Source organism: Rhinatrema bivittatum, chromosome 9 (assembly GCF_901001135.1).
Source record: "Rhinatrema bivittatum chromosome 9, aRhiBiv1.1, whole genome shotgun sequence".
Taxonomy (NCBI): domain Eukaryota; kingdom Metazoa; phylum Chordata; class Amphibia; order Gymnophiona; family Rhinatrematidae; genus Rhinatrema; species Rhinatrema bivittatum.
Window position 1 is genome coordinate 99,061,583 of NC_042623.1, and position 25,137 is coordinate 99,086,719.

General features: G+C 42.9%; 1 long non-coding RNA gene across 1 annotated transcript in view; it reads right to left on the reverse strand.

The window, feature by feature from the left end:
• Positions 1-1,582: 1,582 nt before the first annotated feature.
• LOC115099229 overlaps positions 1,583-25,137 on the reverse strand; it is a 31,658-nt gene continuing 8,103 nt past the window's right edge. The window contains exons 2-5 of the long non-coding RNA XR_003858722.1: positions 21,016-21,113; positions 17,713-17,895; positions 15,747-15,818; positions 1,583-1,612 (exon numbers count right to left, since the gene is read on the reverse strand). This is a non-coding gene — a long non-coding RNA (uncharacterized LOC115099229). The remainder of the gene's footprint in view (positions 1,613-15,746; positions 15,819-17,712; positions 17,896-21,015; positions 21,114-25,137) is intronic.

Sequence of the window (25,137 nt, forward strand, 5' to 3'; positions counted from 1 at the left end):
CCTCCCGAACTCCCCAAAAATGCCTTAAATTACCTGGGGTCCAGAGGAAGGGTCCCAGTGTGATCTTTTACTCTCGGACCTCCGTGCATTTGTTTTTTTGTCCCCCGACGTCAGGAGCGTAGGAGATCGCTCCCGGACCCCCGCTGGGCCCCCAGGGACTTTTGGCCAGCTTGGGGGGGCCTCCTGACCCCCACAAGACTTGCCAAAAGTCCAGCGGGGGTCCGGAACGACCTCCTGCAGTCGAATCGTGTTGCCGTACAGCCGGCACCATTTTGCGCAAAATGGCGCCGGCTCACCAGATCATTTGTCTCACGTTGACACTGTTTTCGTTTATAATGCCACTGCGATATCAGGATCAAGATCATATATCCTAATTTCTTTGAAGATCTGGGGGCATAGTGTAACTTTGCGCGCGTCGGCCGGCAGCCCCGCTCCATCCTCCGGTCCCGGGGGCTGGTCCGGAGGCCTCGACCTCGCCCCCGGGCCGGCGCCACGCCCCCGTGCCCGCCCCCGAAACGCCGCGTCGTTTCAGGAACGCCCCCGGACATGCCCCCTCCCACCCCTTTTCGAAAGCCCCGGGACTTACACGCGCTGGCGGCCTATGCAAAATAGGCCGCCAGCGCGCCCAGGGCTTTTAAAATCCGCCCCTATGTGTACAGAGGTGCTGTTATGACTCTCTGTATTGGAGGCCTAGTGAGAAGTAAAACAAAACATTTAATGAAAGGACAATTACATTTTTAAAGAGAGTGAATGAGAGAATGTTTGATAATGTGTATGAGGTTCCTGTAAAGGTAAGGTAGTTTAAAAAAAACAATTATTTGCTGTATTGCGTACAAGCACAGCATTGAATACAATGAATAGAATATATTACTGTTTGCGTGACATATGTGCTGAAGAGGAATAAGACATTACATTATCAAGTGCATACTTGAGTAGTGTTGAACATTTAATGGCAGACTGTGATGCATAAGACTTAACAGTCAAAACTGCCAGCATGACTACAAGACAAATGAGGTAAAGAATTACCGAAGAAATCCTTTATAGTAATTCATATCGATGTTTAAAAAAGGAACCTATAAGTATAATTGAGGGAGAGAGTGATATGTAAGAGTTTAAGGTGAAATTGTTCTTTCATGAATAAAGAAGAAAGAAGAAGATACAGAGAAATTCAATTATTTTTTTATTTTAATCTTGGTAGTAAACAGTAACAATTAGCTGTCAATGACAGACCTCACAGACTGACACATGTAATAGTTTGCGGAAGATTCTGGAGCGGTTGTAGGGGGAGATATTTTTTTTATTGAGTTGTTTAAAGAATAAGTTAGTAGGTGAAAGGTGAAAGAAAAAAGAAACAAGACAAAGTAAAAAAAAGTAACAAGAAGAAGAAGGCGAGAGAGAAAGAAAGAGAATCATCTGGCCAGCAAGGAAAATAAGAAGAAAAACAGATAAGTTATATAACTGAACTTATATTTCTTATAGCCAGGCCTGAGCTAATACATATACACAAATTGAAAAACAGAGAAACTAAAGATAACAGAGAGAGAAATAAAAGGAAGGAAAAGACTATGTAAAACATTACTTACCTGAATATAACAAGAAGAAGGGATTGAAACTAAGCAAAAGAAAGGAAAGAAAATACAAAATATCAATTCTTTTAAAGTTTAAAAAGAAAATGTGATATGTTAATGGACAACATAATAAAAGTATAACATTTATATATTGAAAGAAATATAGTTATCAGATTGTCATAGGAGTTGGAAGTAGTTGTAATTTATTATTTGTTTATTATAGACAAAGAATACTAAAGAGAAAAGATGATTTATTATTGTATTATTATTAACAAAACAAGAGAGAGTTTAGTCATAAATATAGATTTATATTCATTTATTATGTTTGTTTAAAGGTAATATTTATACAATAAAAAAAAGTAAAGTATATATCCTTATCTTCATTATTAATATTGAATTTGTTGTTTTGAATTGGTGAAATGTTATTCATATGTTAAACTACATCCCTGTGACAATATATTAGAATTTGCTGACCTGGTCAACATGACTACACATTTAACATCTACCTCGGCCACGACAGGAATTCTTAGCTCTCACGTCACGGGGGTGGTTTACACAGAGTTATAAGTATAATCATGCCCATGAATCCACCACAGCCCTGAGTGTACATCTAGGCTGCTGAAAAACTGGTTTCTCTCTATAGACCACATTGGAAGCTTCCTAACTGTTACCTGAGTGGTTAGGAAGCTAGGTGATTATTTTGTGGTGTATGTATACAACATTCATGTCTATCAGTATTTTCCCTGATTAAAAGAGGTAGCTGTGAAGACAAAATAGATAGACTGCGAGGGGGCTGAGGATGGAGATGTGGGCCACTGCAGGTGCAGCATCCTGGAGAGCATTCATGGCATCTCAGTGCTTCAGATAAGAGCTCTTTGGAAGATGTGGAGTGTGTAGGTGGTGTTATGAAACAGATGAGATTTTTAGACGTTATGTGCGTTTGTAATGTTGGCCTCTTTTTCAGGAGGTTGAAGATGCACCATGACATGCCATACAGGGCCAGATAGGGCATCTTTTCACATGCCCTTTCTTTATTGGTCCTATTTTGCCCTGGTTTAAGCATATCTGAGCTGTCAGGCTACCCTACCATTTGAAATATAGAGTGGTGCTTGTTCAAACACACAGAGATATGTCTAATCATCTGAGTATGATCAGAATAGCTTTTCATCAAAAACAGTGATGAAAGAGGTAGGATTTTCTTAATGTTTTCTTGTAAAGACTGCAGCACATAAGGCTTATATTCTTCCAAATCACTGTTCATAAGAAAATAACATTATAATCAGGGCTGGCACGTCCATTAGGCGAACTTAAGTGGCTGCCTATGGCGCCGACTCTTGGGGGGGCGCCGAAGAACTAGGTGGTGCTGCGAGTGGAACTGCTCACGGAAAAGAGTAGGGATTCATCAGGCTGCCAGCAGTACGTGCTGCTCGCGGCTCTGAGAAGCATACAGTGAGCAGGGCAAATGAGGTAGAAAGAAATTGGGCCCAAGACTGGCAGGGGTGGCACAAACAGGGGGGGGGGGGGGCTGCACGGCCCAAACGGGGAGGGGGTAAACGCAAGGCAGAAGTTACCTAGGGAACCCACTACCCTTGCACCGGCTCTATAATAAGCTTATTTTTTTTACATGCGTGTGAGTGCTTGGATTTTCCCCATTAAAGCCTTTGGAGCCGAGGTGAATTCATATTCCAGAAAGTATGCAAATGAGGTAGTATGGAGAAAGAAATATAGGCAGGGATTTTTGGCTTCTTGCTCTTTTGACTTCATCGCAGTGACTGAAACCTGGTTTAAAACCACTGACCACGTAATCACAAACCAACTGAACAACAATGAATATGACTTATTCTCAATCCCCCAAAAATCCCGCAGAGGAGGCAGACTTCTATTAATAATAAAAAAGCAATTCACAATGAAACCAGTCCCTCAAACCCTACCGCACCAATATGAAGTATCCATCTTCGACTCAAAAAACCTGCAAATTTGTATAGTATACTGCCCCCCCCCCCCCAACTTCTAGACAATGGCATATCCCCCCTCATAGAATACTTCATAACTTACATCAGCCTTAAGAAACCAACAATTATACTTGGAGACTTCAACCTCCACATGGACATCAAACCCCGATCTCAATCTTGCCAGACCCTGATTGACGTTCTCTCCACCCTAACATTCACCCAACAAGCATCCAACCCAACACACAAAGCTGGCCATACCCTGGATCTGATATTCACAAACAACTTCTTCTCAAACACGACATGGTCAGACCACTTCCTCCTGCGCTGCAAAGCCCAAGCAAACATTAGCAACAACCCCGAAACGAATGAAAAATACTCCTTTAAATACCGGCCACCCTTTCAACCTGACCTCCTCCAACAAGAACTAGGAAAACATCTGACTAAGCTAGATCTCTCCAACATAAATAAGGCCACGTAATCATGGCACCTACTAACAACCAAAATTGCCAACAACATAAGTCCGGAAAGAACTAAACTGGTCAAGAACAAAAGAGAAAAAACAAACCCATGGTTTAACACCCAACTAAGAGACACCAAATTTATCCTAAGGAAAAAAGAAAAAGAATGGTGAAAAAATAAATGTCCCCTGACCCTTGAAAGATATCGCACACAGCTGGTGACATATAAACAGCTGATTAACAAATCTAAATGGGACCAGTACAGTAAAAAAATACAAAATGCCGCTAACAACTCAAAATTGCTCTTTAACATTGTAAACAACCTAATATCAGGCAATAACAATAATCCAACGTCCCAAAACAAAAACCTAAGTCAAGAACTCACTCTCTTCTTCAAAAACAAACAGGCCGATACAGTACAGTGCGCTCCGGAGCGCACTGTTAGCCTGCTCTTGGACGCGCGTTTCCCTTACCCCTTATTCAGTAAGGGGAGGAAAACGCGCGTCCAACCCGCGGCCCCTAATAGCGCCCTCAACATGCAAATGCATGTTGATGGCCCTATTAGGTATGCGCATGGGATACAGAAAGTAAAATGTGCAGCCAAGCCGCACATTTTACTTTCAGAAATTAGCGCCGACCCAAAGGTCGTCGCTAATTTCTTCCAGCGCCAGGAAAGTGCACAGAAAAGCAGTAAAAACTGCTTTTCTGTGCACCCTCCGACTTAATATCATAGCGATATTAAGTCGGAGGACCCGAAAAGTAAAAAAAGTAAAAAAAAAAAATTTGAATTCGGCCCGCGGCTGTCGGGCCAAAAACCGGACACTCAATTTTGCCAGCATCTGGTTTCCGAGCCCATGGCTGTCAGCGGGCTTGAGAACCGACGCCGGCAAAATTGAGCATCGGCAGTCAAACCCGCTGACAGCCGCCACTCCTGTCAAAAAGGAGGCACTAGGGACGCGCTAGTGTCCCTAGTGCCTCCTTTTCCCCATTTTTACGCGTCACCTAATTTAAATACAGAATCGCACGTGCCGGGAGAGCGGGCGTTCGTCTGCTCTCCCGCGGACTTTACTGTATTGGCCCGAAAATAAGCAAAATAAAAGGAAACATCAACAATTCAACAAACCAAAATAAGCAACAAACCAACAAAAACATAACATCATGGTCCACCTTCGATCCCATATCAACCACCAAAACAGAAAAACTATTAAGAAAGCTAAACCCAGAACGTCATGAACTCGACTCAATCCCAATTCGAGCACTAAAGGAAATAGCCCAAACCATTGCTCCAACCATCACGGCAATCATAAACAAATCTCTTGAAGAAGGCGAACTTCCTGATAAATTAAAAATTGCAACAATTAAACCCATAATCAAAAAAAAAAAAGAACCTCAACCCAGAGGATCTGAACAACTACCACCCAATCTCAAACTTACCCCTCCTCACCAAATTTATTTATTTATTTATTTAGCAGTTTTTTATACCGACCTTCATAGTAGATAACCATATCGGATCGGTTTACATTTTAACAAAGGGTAAAACTGAGGTAACAATTCTGGTAAATAATAGATAACAAAGGAAAAGGAATAAGTCAAAGTTACAATCAACAAGGTATGGAAAACTTGGAGGCTTAAAGACAAGCTGGAAGGAAGATAGAGGCAGGTAGAATAAATATAACATGATACGAATAAATTTAACGGGTTAGAGCATATGCTTTAACCAGGAAATGCCAGTGGCCATTGTTCAGGAGGAAGTGTGTCAAAGTCCTTGTAAGAAGTGAGGCTCAAACTAGTGATTATCCGGTGGATCTGGGAAGGCTTGGTGAAAGAGCCACGTCTTTAGTCTTTTTCTGAAGGTTAAGAGGCAGGGTTCCAATCTGAGATTTGCTGGGATATTGTTCCAGATAGCTGGGCCTGCAATTGAAAAAGCTCTGTCTTTGGTCGTAGAGAGGCGAGTGGCTTTAGTAGGGGGAAATTTCAGAGTGCCTTTGTGGATATCTCTCGTTGGTCTGTTAGAGGAGTGGAGTTTGAAAGGGATATCCAGGTCGAGTTGGAGTTGCTGATGGATGGTTTTGTGTATTAGGGTAATAGATTTGTACAGGATTCTGAAATTTACTGGTAACCAATGTAGGTTTCTGAGGACGGGGGAGATGTGTTCACCGTGGCTGGTGTTGGTCAGCAGTCTCGCTGCCGCATTTTGTAACATCTGCAGTGGTTTGGTGGTAGATTTAGGGAGGCCTAGAAAGAGGGCACTGCAGTAATCTATTTTGGCGAACAGAAGAGCCTGGAGGACTGTCCTGAAGTCTTGGAAAAATAAGAGTGGTCTCAGTCGTTTCAAAACCTGTAGTCTGAAGAAACTGTCTTTGGTAGTTGTGTTGACCATTTTTTTAAGGTTTAGACGATTGTCTATTATTACCCCAAGGTCTCTAACGTGCGTACAGGTGATGTGAGCATTGTGCGGTGAAGGTGGAGGAAGATTGTTTTCATTTGAAGAGATGAAGAGAAGTTCCGTCTTTGAGGCATTGAGGACCAAGTTTAAGCTGTTGAGTAGATTAGTAATGGATAGAAGACAGTTATTCCAGTAGGTGAGAGCTTTTGAGATGGATTCTGTTATTGGGATTAGAATCTGTACATCATCTGCGTACAGATAGTGAATTAGGTTGAGGTCTGTCAGTAGTTGGCAGAGGGGGAGGAGGTATATATTAAAGAGGGTTGGAGATAAGGAGGATCCTTGTGGTACGCCAAGGGAAGATTTTGTTAGAGGTGACTCCTTGTTATTGATTTTGAATTTAAAAGTCCTATTGCTGAGAAAGGACCTGAACCAGTTGTGGGCTGATCCGGAGATGCCGATATCCTCAAGGCGATCCAGGAGGATGGTGTGGTTGACTGTGTCAAATGCCGCCGAAATGTCTAACAGAACTAATAAGAAGGAATGTCCTTTGTCTAATCCCATTATAATATGGTCTGTAAGCGAAATGAGGAGGGTCTCCGTGTTGCGTGATTTCCGGAAGCCATATTGCGAGGGGTATAGGATCTTATGGTCCTCTAGATATTCTGAAAGCTGGGTGTTTACCAGTTTCTCTGTAAGTTTGGCAACGAATGGTAGATTGGAGATGGGTCTAAAGTTGGCTAGTACATTAGGGTCTAGATTGTGTTTCTTGAGGAGGGGCTTAAGAGAAGCAGTTTTTGACAGAGAAAGTTGCACTTAAACAACTCAATGAGCACCTCGAAACAAATAACATCTTACACCCTACACAGCACGGTTTCCAAGAAAGTCACAGCACAGAAACCCTGTTACTCAACCTATTAAATACAATAATAAGAGGCTTTGACAATGGGCGAAGATACATTCTCATCCTACTCGACCTCTCCGCAGCATTCGACACGGTCGAACATACAAGCTTAATCTCCAGACTAGCCGACATCAGCCTCTCTGGCAAAACCCTTGACTTGTTTACATCGTTCCTAAAAAACAGATTCTTCAAAGTAAACATCAACAACCACTCATCAGATGCCATACCTCTTGTTACAGGAGTACCCCAAGGATCCGCACTCTCAGCTACTCTGTTTAACATATACCTCCAGCCTCGGCGTAACATACTACATGTACGCCGACAATATACAATTAATCATTCCCGTTACAAACTCCCTTGAAAACGCTTTGAAACTCACAGCCACCTACCTCGACACCATAAGAAACATGCTAAACCACATGAAACTATGTTTTAACATGGACAAAACTGAGTGCATTCTACTTGAAAGGCAAAACTCGGGAATCAATATGAACCAAAACATACAAATCGACAACACAAACATCAAATTAAAAGATTACGTGAAAGATTTAGGAATATGTTTAGACCCCGAGCTTAACTACAAAAAAACACATCTCAATGAAAATCAAAGTAGGCTTCCACAAACTACTAATGTTCAAACACTTAAAACCACTACTATATCTCCCTGAATTCAGAACCATTCTACAATCTCTCATATTCACCAGCTTCGACTACTGTAACTCTCTCCTGATAGGACCACCTTACGGCCTCTTCAATTACTACAGAAAGCAACTGCCAGAATCTTCACTGGTCACAAAAGAACCGACCACAACACGCCGGTGCTAAAATGTTTACCCTGGTTACCTGTCGAAAAAAGAATTGAATATAAAACTCTAACCATCATACACAGGACGTTACACAACAGTAAAGGCACAGGCCTAAACGAGATTATCCAGAAACACTTCTCTCAACGCAATACGAGAGCATCAAACAAATCACAACTAAACATACCTTCAGTCTGAACGCCAAACTTACCACTGTAAGAAACAGAGCCTTTTCTATAGCAGGGCCCACCATCTGGAACTCATTACCCGAACACCTAAAACTACAGAACAACACCAAAATATTCAAAAAAGACCTCAAAACCTGGCTTTTTAGACAAGCCTTCAAAAACAGGATCAGCTAATCACCCACTCCACAAAGGACACCACACACTATAACCGATAGTTAAACACTTCTATGTATAGTTAATATCCTCTCAACCGACATTGCTCTAAAACCGATGATAACCCCAATATGATGTTACTTAAGTTATTAGCTCTAACCATTCTGTATTCATAGATATAACCTCTCCTCATCTGTTATTATTCCAGTTATACCAGTTGTTTCAATTGCATGTCGTTGTTTTACCTGGAAACCGTAGTGAAGGCATCTAGCTAAACTTCGGTATATAAAAGAGTATAAATAAATACTGAGATTACAGGCAGAACATGTTCAGTGTGTTTTTCTTGCAAAGGAAGTGTGAGGACCAATGATTAAACAAAGTTAAATATTGAGAATAAAATAATTTTTTGAGATTTAACATTGTTTAATCATTGGACCTCACACTTCCTTTGCATCTCCTTTGTGCTGTGTGGATGAAATTTTGGAGTGCAGTTCCTTTCTCCTACTCTTGTGTTGGATTAAATCAGTGTGGTTTTCTTGCCACATAGGACCAATGTCATCAGAGTGATTTTGCATGTCTGAAGAGGAATAATGAAGCTCATTCATGGGTAAATGAGGCAGTGAATGCTTTCTGTAGCACAGAACAGGGTAGGCCTGAAATGATTTATTAAATGCCCATTTTTGCCCAATTTATCTCATTCAGCTTCCTGAGCAGTCACTGCTCCAGCTTTGATTAGTAAATATGTATATTTGCTGGACAGCATAGCTAATTGTTTCAGCATCTTTTGTAGTTTCAGAATGGATGAATCAACCCCAGTATATGTATGTACGAGTGTACAGTATATATAACATTTTTAATATCCAGAACCATACTCTGTTTTTCCAAGATGTAAATTTATTGAAATGTATTGGAGTTGCAGCTTCAGCTCTGAAGCGGCTTTTCCACAGTAATGATTACTTTTTACTCTCTGATTATTTGCTTTGGATGTGAATTACAGAATCTATTTCATTTGTGGTTCTTATTTCTTAAAAATTATTCAGAGTTCTTGTAACAGGATTGTAAAAAATATGTCTTGAAATCTGACACAATCCAGTACTCCCTATAAATAAACACAGTAGTAATGGCTTTGGCTTACTGTATCTTGCATTTAAAGCAAAGACTTGTAAGGATAGCGGTAAAGTGAAACAATGGTTTAAAATATGGTTCTGATATTTGCTTTATTGTTTTATATTTTATTAAAGAATGCTGTATCTAACATAGAAACAAGCCTGCCCATTTTTCCTTTCTGTTCAATAGTGCAGCCTTATCTGATCTTTGTTTTTATCTTGTTTCTTGCAAGCAAGGATCCTCTGTGCTTATGTTTGTTTGTTTAAATTTAGATATTGTTTTCACTTTAACCTTCTTTTCTGTGAAGAAATATTCCCTTAGGTTACTTCTCAGCCTACCCCTTTTGATCCTCATACCATATCCCTTGTTCTAAAACTTCCTTTCCACTAAAAATATTCTTACTTCTTGGACATTTCTTAGACAGTTAGACTTTGAAGAATTTGAACTGAACTCCAGGATCTAATGATCAAAAATGGAAAGGTGTGTAAACATTGGCAAGTTAGATATAAAAACACTGATAAAGCAGGTCAAGAGAGAATTTGAGAGTAGACTTGCCAAGGAGGCAAAAACTAATAATAAAAGCTTTTGCAAGTACATTAAAAACAGGAAACTTGCGAGAGAATCAGTTAGGCTGTTAAATGACCAGGGATTAAGAGGCAGGGAGGATAAGGCAATAGCAGAAAATCTAGATGGATTCTTTGCTTCAGTCTTTACTGTGGAGGATATTGGAGACATACCCATACCAGAACCATTCTTTGTAAAGGAACTGAAACAAATCAAAGTGAATCTTGAATAGGTGCTACAGAAACGGACAGTCTAAATAGCAGCAAATCTCCAGGATATGAAAGTATTCCCCCTAGGGTTCTAAAGGTTGTTTGCTATGTAATCCGCTTAGAATTGTGGATAAAACTGAGTATGTTTCTAAAATAAAAAAATTAACAAATATGAAATTAGGGGTGTATATCATGTGCTGCTCCCCATCTGGGTAGAGAGATCAGATAATGTCCTCCTTTCAGACAAGCAGACTATTTACAGCACAGTTAGCTTGCACCAATTCATCCCACAGGATCCAAGAGGGAAAAAACCAACACTGCCACAGTTCACACTTAACCTGCCTTTACCTTGTCATGCTTTTGTCTAATATAGTTAAATCACAAGGGGGTCATCCTGGCAATTCAGTCAACTGAAAATCCCTTGCTAAAGTTCCTTGCACAATTACACCCATCAAAAGAAAATTCAGTACTTTTCCCATTAAAACCTTCTATATACATATTTATGTATTATTCACTCTGCACCTAGGAATGTTTATTTATTTTAAAAAGTCTTCTATACTGTTACTCCATAAATTATAGTGGTTTACAAATATGACATACGTAATAAAATAAACTTATGTATTAACAAAGATCAATAAAATAAAATCACATAAATAATAAGACAAAAAAATCTATAGGATTAGCTCTGCGCCATAATTCTGCGATGTCAACTACAAATGCCTGTGTGTACACCCAGGTTTTCAAGCTGCTCGTGAATGCCTTTATATCTGTTAGCATTCTCAGTTGCTCTGGCAGGGTGTTCCACAACGTAGGGCCAACTACAGAAAAGGACCAATCTCTGACTTTCTCAATGTGAGCATGCTGGCTTGCCAGAATCTCTGAAAAAGTTCATTGTTCAATACTTGCAACTGCAGAATGAAATGACAAGTTTCCTCAACTGGCATACGAACATGGTCTGGCTCTCAACAGTGTTTTAACTAAGGAACTCTGCTGAGAAACATCACTTCCCAAAGTAACTGCTACAGACATATTTGCTACCAACTTCCCACAGGTGCTCAAACAGATTTACCCCTTGAAATGCTGAAGTACAATAAACAGTTCTCCTCTCAGTGGTGTGTGGTGACATTTATAGCAGGGGACACAGTCGCACTCCCTCAGACCCCCTTCCCCCCAGTATACAGCAGTCTCGCTCCCTCAACCCCCTCTCCCCTAGAAACAGACCCATGGAACCTCTATGGCATTAGACCTATTGTAAAATATAATGGGTGTGGGCTTGGCCTTCAGAAAGCCATGAATAAACAATTACAATATAGTAAACCTCCCATACCAAAAACAATGCTAACTGCCAGCACTCAAATTACAATCCTACCTACAAAAAGGCAACACTGCAAATATTACATCTAAAACACCAACATATCTCCTATTTAGAAAACAAAACAAGCCAGGCTGCCTAAAATACCTGTATAATTTAAAAAATACACATACCTAAATATATTGTACAAAAGCTTTAAAAACTACATAAGTCCCTTCTTCAGATGTCAGATCAGAGACATTCACATCTGTAGATGGGTCCTCTATTACCTCAATAACTTATATACCGTATTTTTGGATAATACATAACTCCAATAAAAGCTATCGCAGCCTGCTAAAAATAAAGTTTACCCCAAAAAACAAATCTGCCATATCAAAACAACACTAACTCCCAAGTCTCAAACAGCAACAACCCTACCCAGAAAAGAGCAGCACTGCAAATATTACATCAGGCCCTAGAAGGCCAATACACCTATTAAAAACAGAACAAGACAGACTGCTCTAGATCCCTACACAAACTATACACTGGCAGAATCCCTCATCTGGATCAGATAAACAGAACACAGATAGACCCTTACCAAAGGCAAAATAAGAGACCAAAAAACAACAAAATAAAGAAATATAAAACATTAATCATAAACGTAAAACCATAGTAATAAAAAGAATACATATTTAATAACAACTGATAAATAGAACATCCAATAATTATAACCTCATAAAAATGTTTATAAAATGTTTCCAGGGTATATATGTGTACCACAGGAATGCTTGCTATAGTTTGTGGTGTAGCAGGAGGTGCTATATTAGAGATCATGGAGCTGTTCTGTTAGGCAGAAAGGAAGGTAAAGAGTGAAGAGGAATACCCATATACAGTAGCACGTAATTTTAAAGTCTGTACAAATTTCTGTTTTGCAGGGGAGCAGCCCAGCGATGTTTCAGATGGCCCAAGACCAAGTGGCCTCCAAAGGGCAAGGAAGCACTCACATGACTTGCTCCTCTGACAGATCCAAAAACTGAGTGCCCTATCCCTGTAGACTCTCTGAAAGGGGTCCCTCCTCCTCTTCCTCTGTTTTCTATCCCTCCTCAGCCATTGTGGCAAGAGAATCAATAAAGCCATTAGAGTCATACTGAAAAGGGAATCTTCACCACTGACTGCCATCCCACCCCCAGTAGGTCCCAGTAATACACACTCCCATCTGCCTATATAGGCTTGTATGTCCCAGTTACCCCCAGTCTGTTCAAGTAAGTCCCAGTATAAACCCGTATGCCCCAGTTACCACTCAGTATGGTCCAATCCATCCCATCACTTAGTCTGCTCCTATGCCTACTCACCCAGAGAAGCCAGTCCCTCTAAGGCCAAGGAAAAAATCGAAAGGAAAGTTTGCACTTGTGTGTATTAATGAGAAGTAAATGTATTCACATAAGCATGGTGACATTCGCACGTCACTTTTAAAATAGGTCATTACGTATGTCTGTGCAAATCACGCCCCGATACACCCCTAACACATCCATTTTTTAGGTGTACTTTTACTCACAAATGTACATATTGTTGTGCTGGAGGTGGACCCTTGGCCTGGTGCAGGATTGGTACGGCCCTCTGGTCAGACCCAGAGAGCGCCTGCCACCAGGAGGAGGAGCACACAAGGAGACAGAGGCTAACTGGAGCTTCACCAATAACAGTCCGGGGGTTTCCGCAGGTTGAGCCCTTCGGTACCCGGACCGCCTGGACGTAGGTGGGCCTCTGGTGATCTCCCGGAGAGGTAGCAGAGGGTGTGCCCACCACGAGCAAGGGTGCGAGGCTGATGCAGAGTGGATGGATTAGACCCAAACTGGAAACTGAGACCTCAAGGAGGCAACAGTTCAGGAAGGTTCTCCGGGCAAGATAGGCAGCGCCTGCGGGTCTAGTGAAGTGGAAGCTGTGGTTAGGTTCCAAGCAGGTTGGTCTGATGGTCACAGTAGGACAGAAGAGAGTGTCTGAGTGAAGCGCAAGGATCAGAGACAGTATCAGTCCAGGAGAAGTCAGCCAAAGCAGAGGTCAATACCAGAGTCAGTCCGAGCATAGTCAAGGCAAGCGAGGGTCGATTCCAGGCGGCAGACAAGAGAATGGTCAGGCAGGGAGTGGTCAGTTCCAGGCAGCAGGCAGAAAATGGTCAGGCAGGCAGTGGTCAGTTCCAGGTGGCAGGCAAGAGAATGGTCAGGCAGGCAGAGGTCAGTACCAGAGGTCAGTCCGAAGAGGTACTACCTGAGAAGAATATAGGAACACACATAGCCACTGGGAACGGAAAGACACTGGAACATGGAGACGCTGGAACAGAACCACTGGAACAGGAGAACACTGGAACAGGATGAGGCAAACTAACACACCAATGGTGTCGACCCGATTGCCAAGGCAGGGATCAGGAGACTGAGCCCTGCCTTATATACAGGGCTCTGGTGATGTCATCCGGATACGCCTCCCTCGGGTTTCCTGCGCTTGTCCCTTTAAAAGAATGGACGTCAGCCACGCGCATGCCTAAGAGCGGGGCCGAGACAGCTGAAGATGCGGATCCCCATCAGGAGCTCTGCTGAGAGGCCTGCAGGGATGAGGTGTTGTGTTTGTGGCATTGTGTGGACCCTTAGTCGCACTGGAGATGACTCCTCCCATGGGGAGGGGGCCCTGTGGGGAACCACAAAGATAGGCTAACCTCAGAGAGCAGACACTTGTAGGTGGAAAGCTTTATTGTACTGCTGTAGATAGATGGTGTGAGGCAGGAAGGAAGGGCACTGAAGTCCGCAAGGTGCCAATACGTTCAGACAGTCTCAGATGTAGAAGTCTCACCCAGATGTTCAAGATAGCTAGGAACCCGCAGTGCGGTCAAGGCAGAGCCTGATGGGTGGAGTAGGAGCACCGGATTGTAGAAGTGCTCACAGGAGTAAAGTGCGGCAACTTCCTGAAAATGATGATGGTGGGACCGAAGGTCTGTGGTGCAGGATACACAGACTGGTAGGTCCTCGAGGAGCGAGTACCCAATAGTCTAGAAGATCCTGAAATAAATAGAGAGAGAGAGAGACCCCCGAGGAGCGGTTGCCTATTTAGTAGAAACCCCAAAGGGTGGTTGGAAGCGAGAGGCCCCCGAGGAGCGGGTGCCTAGAGCTTCGTAAGGAGCGAGATCCCCGGAGGGTAGCGAGGCATCTAAGCGAGCAGCTTAGAGCGGTCAGAGTAGCTTAAACTGAAGTCCTTGCTAACTCAATGATGGTAGCGTAGTGGAGACTTTAAATACCTGGAGGTATCGACGTCATGCAGTGGGGACGCCCCAGAGGTTCCCGCCATGACGTGTATTTGAGCGTAGGTGACGTGCACGCGTGCACCCTAGGAGCATGGCGGACTGTGATGCCTATGCTGAGTTGGAGATACCGAGGGTTTCGGCACTCGGCACCGGAGGCAGCCATCTTGCCCAAGGAGGAGGAAAAGGGAAGAAAATATGTAAGGCAGAGCGGTCGCAGCCATCTGCAACCAACGGACGCAACATGAGGACGCTGAGGAAGACCGTGGTGAGCGACGGGGATGCCAGGGGTTAGCAGCAGCAGCCAGGGCAGTGCTTATGGAGGGCAGCACAAGGTGAGCAGACCTGGTCACGGCACCCACTCGGCCGGGACGCACAACATATATACACACGTGGCCCCTTTTTAAAATGCAATTTATATACAAATGGGCCACACATATGCATATATGCCCTTTTTTCTGCATCTAAGCCTTTCAAAACATATTATCCCTAATATGTTCGTCCTGTTGTGGTTCTGTTAAAAGTAATAGTGGTTTTTAGATGATCTCATGCTATATCTTTTGGATGTTCAATGATACAGTTAAACTGACAAGCTATTTTAATTCAGTTTGCATGAGCACTTTATGGAAAATGGAAAGATACTATATGCAAATGGAGGCTTGTGAATGGGATTGATTTCATAAAGAAAGTAGATGTAATGCACCGCCTCTTCATTATTTTATTCACCTACTTGTTTCTTAGCAGATTACTCATATATTTGTATTTAATTTAGGCATTAAGTTAGTGAATAAAAATTAACAGTCTGTCAGGTGTTACATGCAATAGAAATTAGGCAGTGCCTAGACTTTAGTTATCCTTTTAAAAACCCTTGCCTTCATACCTCTCAGCAGCTCTTCAGTCATGCTGATTTCTGCAGTGAAATAGGTGTTCATTTGTTCGGCAGGTGCAAGCTCTGTGGATATAAACAAGGATAAATGCTCATCTGTTATTCAAACTAATGCTCCATAAATAAATATGGAACACCCTACCAGGAAACTTAAGATTGCAAAACAATACAAAAATATTCAAAAAACTACTCAAAACATGGCTTTTCCAACAAGCCTATAAAGATGGCATCAGATAAACAACACTCAATGCACTAATGATACCCCAGGGCTCATTTAAATCATAAACCACAGTCACACTACACACTCGTGACCATAAATCTTACCAAACAGTTCCCCCACCTGCTCTCCCCAATTAACCCCTCTACACCATGTCACAGTAACATACTATCCAACTATTGAGAAAATCCATACTTATCCCAATCAGATGGCATAACAACTACATTTACTTGTACCCATGAAAATGTAAAGGTACCATCAACACTTAACATAAGCACTGTTTATAGTTATACTAAAGTTACCTCTGTAAATGTACAAACCTATAATGTTTTTGTTATGAGCTGTCAATGTTATATATCTAAATTGTTATTTAACACTGTAAAATGTTGTTTTAACTGTAAACCAGAGTGAAGGCCAGTACCAAACTTCGGTATATAAAAGCTTACAAATAAATAAATAATAAATAAATGTCAACATCTGGAATATGCCCATGGTGTATGCTCATGGGGTAAACTAAGGAAAGAAAAAATGCCTACCTGTTGTGCTGGTGGTGGACCCTTGGCCCGAGGTAGGGTTGACGCTACCCGTAGGGCAAGCTCCACAGGTCCCCACCATCGGGAGGTGCAGCAGACTAGGAGACGGAGGCCAACTGGAGCTTCGCCATTATCAGCCCACATTCCCTGCAGGTTGAGCCTCTGTCCTTTGTCCATATCATGTCACAGGGGCTACCGGTGCCATTGATCAGCCCCTGTCACATGGTAGGAGCACAAGATGGCGCCAATGGCCATGTGACAGGGGCTGACCAATGGCACCGGTAGCCCCTGTGACATTGTAGGTCAAAGGCTATCGGCACCATTTTGATGCAAGGCAGGCCACACAGCCTGATGGCATGGAGAGACAAATCACTTGCGGGACCCCGCTGGACCACCAGGGATGTTAGTAAGTCTTGGGGAGGGATCGGGATGGTGGGGGGGGGGGTTGTATTTATTGTATTATTGTAAATTTTAATGCTTGGGGTGGTTTTTTATTTAAAAAAATAAAATGTTCCCCTCCCCCCGTACAAACCCGAAAAACACATTTTTCTCGTAGTTTGGGGAAAATCTGTTTTGGGGGGCGGGGCCCCCGAACCACGATGAATGCACATCTCTACCTCCGGGCCCACCTCTACCCCATGTCATCATAAGTGCACTTAAACAAAACATTAACCAAATCTTTCTTGGGAAATTGGAGATAATAGCATAACCAAAGTACTTATCAGAATATATGTCCGTATGAATCCTGTGACCTTGCTACTAGCTCTATTAGTGACTCCAAGCTTGCTGGAGACTCCCTAAAACTTCAGCCATGCTGTTGTAGAGCCTTTTTTAAAATCACGTTATGCATGTTTGCATTCAATATATACAGCCCTTTGTTGGATGAATGAAAGCCATTAGAACTGTATAAGACAGAATAATTAAGTGTTGTATGGTACATCCCAAAACCCCTGCTTGACTGCTCAAAGTTGGACAGACACTTGTTCAGTTTCCTATATGTCCCTTCAATGGCACCTGTGTTGTGTGCTCCACACCACACCAGCCTCAGGAAGATATAGGATCAGCCAAATTTTATGGGAGGGAAAACTTTGGCTATCCATATAAGGTCTTTTTGGACCTTTTTGTACAAATCTATGTTGCAGGTAGATACAAGATCATTGCCTCCAGGTATATTATCAAATTGGCATGGGAGGGAGACGGGCCAAAATACCTATTCCTGTGCAACATAGAAGACAACTGGTCCCACAGCATCCATCACCTTCCTATCTAGCAAAGGCACAATCCACTTTTTGCCAAGATGAGGTATTCACTTAGCGAATTTGAAGTATTTTAGATGTTCAAATCAAAAACGAATGTCTGAAGATCCACACCATCAGATTTGGTCCAGCAGCACCTGGAGTAACAACAAGAAACACAAACAAAGGGGTTATAATAAATACTGAACATACCAGAATGAACTATTGGGAATATGCAAATTATTGGGATCCAATCAACAGCTGCAAAGGGTAGGTTCACTTCCCCTTTCTTATCAGATAGAGAGATTAGGGAATGGAGAAAACTCGTGGAGAGCAAATGCTACCATACATCAAGCCCACCATATTTTCTTTAAACTTTTGTGGAACATTGGTACAGTCCTTTCCCTACAAACAAGTACCAGTTGCGGACCTACTCAGTCTCCTCTCCAGCCTGTTAGATTAGCTCTGCCATTAGATCCTACATGCTCTACCAGCTCCTGCCACTTTTTTTTTCATGAGTGACATTGTATCCAGCCCATTTTAAAGGCCATAGGTATGATGTTGGGTGGTGCTTATGCTGAGAGGAAATCATCCTGTCAGACTTGAATGGGGGGAAAGGGCAGGGATATTTCCCTGTAGCTTGGCCTATTTTCTTGGAGATTTTTCAGAAAACTCAATGGGCTTAAGGCCTACATTGACAATAATACTACTCTGTTTTGTGGCCAGATCTATTTATTTATTTATTTTTGGAAGAGGGTTGCTGGAGGCTGAGCAGAGAAAATGCTAGGGCCTAGGTGAAACTGCTTTCTGTGGGCCACCTTATTAAATCTACACCTATGACCCCACACCCCCTTTTTGCTTTCTAATTTGCTTGCTGGCCAAATTGCAGCACCAGGGCATGAAGATAGCTGCAATTCCTAGCCCCTTAAATTATATATATCTGGTGATAGCCCCTTTAAGAAGACTAGTCTGTGGGAGAAGGGCAAAAACGTTGGTTCCTATCTTCCCCCTTTAAAAAAAAACCCAAAACTCCATGGTGGGGAAGACTGCTTTTATGGGTCATAGTTTCCTTTTAATGCTTTTTAAGAACTAGAATGTTGAAAAGAATTATATATCTGCCTGTCTGTAGACATAATAACTCTCAAAAAAAAAAAAAAAAAAAGAAAGAAAAAATGGAAATTCATGAAGTTTGGCATACTGGAAGAAAATGTGAAAAGCTCGGATGAATTTGAAAACCAGAAATATCAGGTCAGTATTTTGACAGAACCAAGCCTCTAAAATAATTTCTCACTGTTTCTATGGGAAAATGTTAGAAGTACGCTATTAGAACTGTTAGAATGCTGAACTCGGCTCCACTCCAAAAGCCCCCCTCACCCTTCCAGTGCACAGCAAAATAGGCAGAGACAGGATAACATAAATGAAGCAGCTGGTGATAGCACCAAAAGGAATTTTCAAAACCACCTCCCCCATACTTCCAAAGTCACATGCACACCCACATTCTAACACCTACCACCTCCACACAAACTCCCATTACACTCCCCCTCCCCCCACTGTTTTACCTACAGAAGTGGGCTATGTGATTATTGCCCCTGTTTTATGCACATAAATGTATGAATGTATGCCAACAACCAGCATGCTTTTACCCTCATGATTCGTAGATAATCTCTGGAGTTCGGTTATGTCAGGGGAGGCAACTACACACATAATACATGCATAAAAAGCAGGGGCAAATTTGGGTGGGTATTTTGGAGATGGGAACTAATCAAAGCAAAATTACCCAGACAGTTTTGATTAGATTATTGCAGGAAACTCCATGGACAAAAACTTCCCACAGGGTTTGCCAGACTGTGGATAGTTTGATTATCTACCCATATGTGTATTAGATAATATATTTGATAGAAATACATAATTTTTACTTTGTGCCTGATTAAAATAAATCAGCATTAGCAGTCTTTTCACATAAGCAAATACATTTCCTTACTATTAGGCAGGTGTGCAGATAATAGTCTACATAGCATTTTATATTTAACAGTAATCAGTGCTTCATTAAAGTTCTTCTGATTTTTGTTTCTGATTTTGCAGGTATTAAAATTTAAGGCAAAACAGGATGCTGTAGAAAGGAGGAAAATCAAGTTGCTACAGTATAATTCGGAAAAAGTCATAGTAAATGGGGTCAAGATTCCCCTCTGCCAATAATCTTACATAATTCATTTTCTCTCTTTGTGTCTCTGGGAACCAGATGACAATTGTGCATTTGTCTTAATCTGTCTTTCTCAATGAATACAGGTTAGAAATATTGTAAAATAAATAAAAAGTGTTAAAATTAAACACATCTTTGTTCCAAGAAACATAAATACAAGTTAAAATAAAAATGAAATATGCTATTATTTTGGATTATGTTATTTCTTACAATATGAAAAATAAAAAGTTACTATCTTCAAATTGAATGGTATCTCTAATAGTGGATGCCATTAATTACATGATGCAATTAGGCAGATATGGTAAGGAAAGCCAGTAGTTAGTAAGGAAGCACATTTTGGGCTTGATTCACTCAAACTAGCAAGCTAAAAGGCACTGAAAGTATTATTGGCCTGGTTATGATACACATGAACCTCATTATCCCTCCTGTACAGAAAATGATAGAGTAAATGCACAAAGCATTGTCATGCAAGACGTCAAAAATTCATACTTTGATCACAAGCCTGATTCGTTTGTGTATTATCTCGCATACTTTTTCGGCTCATTTCCATATAAATCAATGGGAAAAAGGCTGCAAACAGACAGGTATTGAAAGTGGTGGGAAAATACATCAATACCCTGTCAAGTTACAAAGCATAAATAACTGCTGACATGACAGAAAAGTGTGGTGACTGCAGGGCATGGTCTCCCACAGGAGGTGGTGGAGAAAAATGTAATCCCCCTTTTTCCTGGTAGTCATCTTCAGATGCTACAGAGATGGTAAGTGATGCTGCTGCAGCCCCGAGAATAGTCTGTCTACCAAGGATCACCAGTGGGGACCAGAATCTACTGGGAGGCCCAAGGGTAGACTTTACAAAAAAAAAAAACCCCGCTGAGTCCATACAGGTTGTTTAAGTTATTATACAGAAGAAGACCAAGAGGAATTCTGAATATAGCTCTTGAGACCTGGGAAGATGAAGTGAACCCTGGACAGAACCTAGTGGACTACATGCTCAAGAGTATAAGATTGACTAAAAAAGGCTGGCAAAACAGCCCACCAGTTTCTGGAAAAAGCTCAAAATTCTCAAGCTCGAACTTACAATCGTCCTGTGGTCCAGTGAGTATTTCAGCGGGGGGACCAGGTCCTTGTCCTCCTTCCATCATCAGAAAACAAACTACTAGCCCGTTGACAAGGATCCTATGAAGTGGTGGAGAAAACAGGGCCCATGGATTACAAGATAGCTCAGCCAGATAAATGAAAGAAGACTCAGATCTACCACATCAACCTCCTGAAGAAATGGGTGCTGCAGGAGTGTGGCATAGTTTGAAGCAATTGGTGGAGAAAAACAAGGAGATCTTCTCGAACCTGACTGGTCATATCTACCTGGTGCAATATGACATCATTACATCTCCGGGAGTTGGTACACAAGCGACCTTATCAGATTCCCGAAGCCAGATGCCATGTCATTGAGACCGAACTGAAGGAGATGCTCCAGCTTGAGCTAATAGAAGAGTCGTCCTGTGACTGGTCCTCACCCATAGTATTTGTGCTGAAGCCAGATGGGAGCATCAGATTCTGTATAGACTCTAAAAAGGTCAATGAGGTCTCAAAACTCGATGCTTATTCAATGTCATGAGTGGATGAACTGATTGAGCATCTGGGATCGGCCCAGTTCATCTCTTCCCTCGATCTTACCAAGCGGTATTGGCAGGTGCCACTCAAACCCTCAGAGAAAGAGAAGATGGCATTCTCAACGCCCACTGGATTGTTTCAATTTACTGAACTCTTGTTTGGCCTTCATGGTACACCTGCAACATTTCAGTGATTGGTCAACCGCCCACATCAAGGGTACGCAGCCACCTATTTGGATGACATCGTGATCCTCAGCTATGACTAGAACACACATCTTAGCCAACTTCAGGCTGTGTTAACCAGTCTGAAGAAAGCAGGGCTGACAGTTAATCATAAAAAGTACTTGCTGGGTGGATAAGAGGTCCAGTATCTTGGCTGCAGCCTGGGGAAAGGCAAGGTCCATCCACAGACCAGGAAGATCGAGACGATCACTCGGGTGCCAGTCCTGCAAACAAAGAAGAAAGTGAGAGGATTCTTGGGCCTTTCAGGATATTACAGAAGATTCATTCGCAACTGAGAGCTTCTCAAAAGGCTATTGGTAAAGAAAGCACCAGAGAAGGTTCAGTGGTCAGAGGAAGCAGAGAAGGCCTTCAGAGTCTTGAAGGAAGTGATATGCTCTGAACCTGTCTTGATAAGTCCGGACTACACTCAACACTTCACGGAGCAAACCAATGTCTCCCAGGGCAGCTTGTCAGCCGTTTTAATCCAAAAGAAAGATGGGCAAGAACATCCTGTGCCGTACATCAGCTATAAGCTGATGCCTCCAGAGAGATTTTACTCAACTGTTGAGAAAGAGGCCTTGGCAGTCAAGTGGGCCTTAGAGGCCTTATGCTACTACTTGCTGGGGTGGCAGTTCATGCCTATAAGGGACCATCTACCACTCCTATGTATCAATAAGAACAAGGAGTCCAATGCAAGAGTGATGAGATGGTTCCTGGCTTTAGAGCCTTTCAACTATAAGATTCACACAGGGCTGGAAAGAAGAATACGAAGCAGATTTCTTATCAAGAAAGGTGCCCCTTGTACAGGCAGATGCTCATCCCAGGAGGGCTGAGATGAGTGGAAGGGTATGTGAGGAAGTGTATATAAAACTCCCTCAGACTACCTTAAAGGACCGGGCACAGCAGTCTCGCCCTGTCCTCAAGCTTGATACCCATAGGGAATCCTGGGAGAAGAGAGGAGCCTTTCACCAGAGTATAATTCCTGAGGGCATAGAAGGGTTAGATGGGCCCTAGGGAGCTGACAAAGTCCCTGCATATGCAAAGACCTGCTATGTCTAACATTGGTTAAGACTGCTTAAAGAACTTTTTGTTTAAAGACTTTACTGTTTAAAGGCTGTGCATTGCCTAAGATATGGGTGAACTGCCTGAAGTGTTTGTTTTCCATTGGCACTGCCTGAAATACCTGAAGCGAAGGTCTGGTGCCATTTTGTTTTTCCATTGTAAATAAAAGTACACTTAAGCCACAGCCAGAGTCTACTGGTGGTTTCCTCTGGTTGTTACCAAACCATGCACTGCTCAAGCTACCACACCCTCCCTTTCAGCTCACCCTTATTCGGATGAGCACCTGACTGTATCAGGGACACCTCTCTGAACAGGAAATCAGAAGTAGGATTTTCCTTTCATGTCCGATGTCATATTTTATAGTTGAAAGGCTGTAAAGCCAGGAACCATCTCATCATGCTTGCATTGGACTCCTTATTTCTATTTATCCATAGCAGCGGTTGGTTGCCCATTACAAATGTGAACGTCATTCCAGAAGGTAGTAGCACAAGGTCTCTAAGGCCCACTTTACTGCCAAGTCCTCTGTTAGGATCGTGGACCCTTGGGACGGCTGAGACTGCAGGTGTCGTGCTGTGGATATCCACAGTGGGTGTCACAGTCGGGAGGCGGCGCTGAGGAGAGACTTCGAAGATGGCTTTACCACTGGAAGCCAGAGGTCCCCCCAGGAGGAGCCTATAGGGACCCAGGCCTCTTGGTCTTAGGTGGATCCTATGCGACCAAGGATCAGAAGAGCAGCCTGCCGAGGAAATTCAACAATGAGATGGCGCCCAGGAGTTCAGGAGAGACTTCACGCTTGGAAGCCCGTGGTCCCCCCGGGAGGAGCCTGTGAGGACCCGAGCCACTGGGGCTTAGGAGAAACCTCCGGGCGGGTGATGAACAAGTACCTGCGGCAGTGGGAAGAGACGAAACTGAAGTCTAGGAACAAGCCAAGGTCGGGAGCCAAAAGTCAGATATCGGATGTCAAAACCAGGGACGGAAGCAGAAGCCGGAGTTGAAGAATGAAGCAAGGTCAGGAGCCAGGAATCAGACGTCAGGAACAAGCAGGAACCGGGAAGCAGGAAGCACAACTAGCTACTCGAAAGAGTCAACCTCGTTGCAAGGCACTGGCTAGCTGTGGCTGCCGGGTTTAAATAACCTGGTAGTGTCTGATGTCAGCAGGGAGGCGTCCTCTGTTCTCCCGCGCTGGTCCCTTTAAATGGAGAGCCCCTGTGCGCGCGCCTAGGGGGCGGGGCCAGCAGTGGATCGCCGGTGGCGTCTCCCTCGCAGGGGGGATGCCGCAGTAGGCCGCATCTTAGGCCTGGGCGACCATGTCTCGGGTTCGACGGGCCGGAGGGGGCTCCCGCGGACAGAGCAGACTGGGTGGTGAGTGGAGATCCCGGGGCATGACCCAGGATCGCAACATCCTCTTTCTTGACTGTTCAATAACACCTCTCCTGAAGCATCAGCTTCCATCTAATGTATGCCACAGAATGTTCTTGACCATGCTTCTCTTGTACTAAGACTGCTCCCAAGCTTACTTCTAAGGCATCGGCCTGCACTGTGAAGAGTTAGGTAAAGTCTGGACTTATCAGGACTGATTCGGAGCATAATGCCTCTTATAGAGCCCAGAAGGCCTTCTCTGATTCAGCTGACCATTGTACCTTCTCTGGTACTTTCTTCAACAAGAGCTTTGTGAGAAGCTCCACCTTCTCCGGGAAATTGGGAATAAAACTTCTGTAGAACCCCGTAAGAAATGCTCTCATTTTCGCTTTTGTTTGCGGGACTGGCACCTGTGTGATTACCTCAGTCTTCCGGGTCTGTGGATGGACTTTGCTCTTCCCCAGGGTGTAGCCAAGATACTGAGCTTCTTGCCTCCCAGCAAGCATTTCTTAGGGTTGGCAGTCAGTCCTACTTTCTTCGGAATGGTTAACATGGCCTGGATTTGGCTTAGATGTGTCTTCCAATCTGAGCTTTACACCATAATATTATCCAAGTAGGTGGCTGTGCATACCCTTTTTGTGAACGAGCAGGCAGTCAATTAAGTGTTGAAAGATTGTGGGGGCATCATGGAGTCAAAATGGGAGGGCAGTAAACTGGAAAAGTCCCCCTGGCATCAAGAACACAGTCTTCTCCTTCACCATTGGCATGAGAGGTACCTGCCAATAGCCTTTTGTAAGGTCCAAGGTAGAGATGAACTGGGCTGATCCCAGATGCTCAATCAGTTCATCCACTCATGGCATCAGGTACACGTTGAGTTTTGAGACCTCACTGACCTTTATTTTTTTTTAACTTTTTATTTTTATTTTAACAACCACTCCAGCAAACAA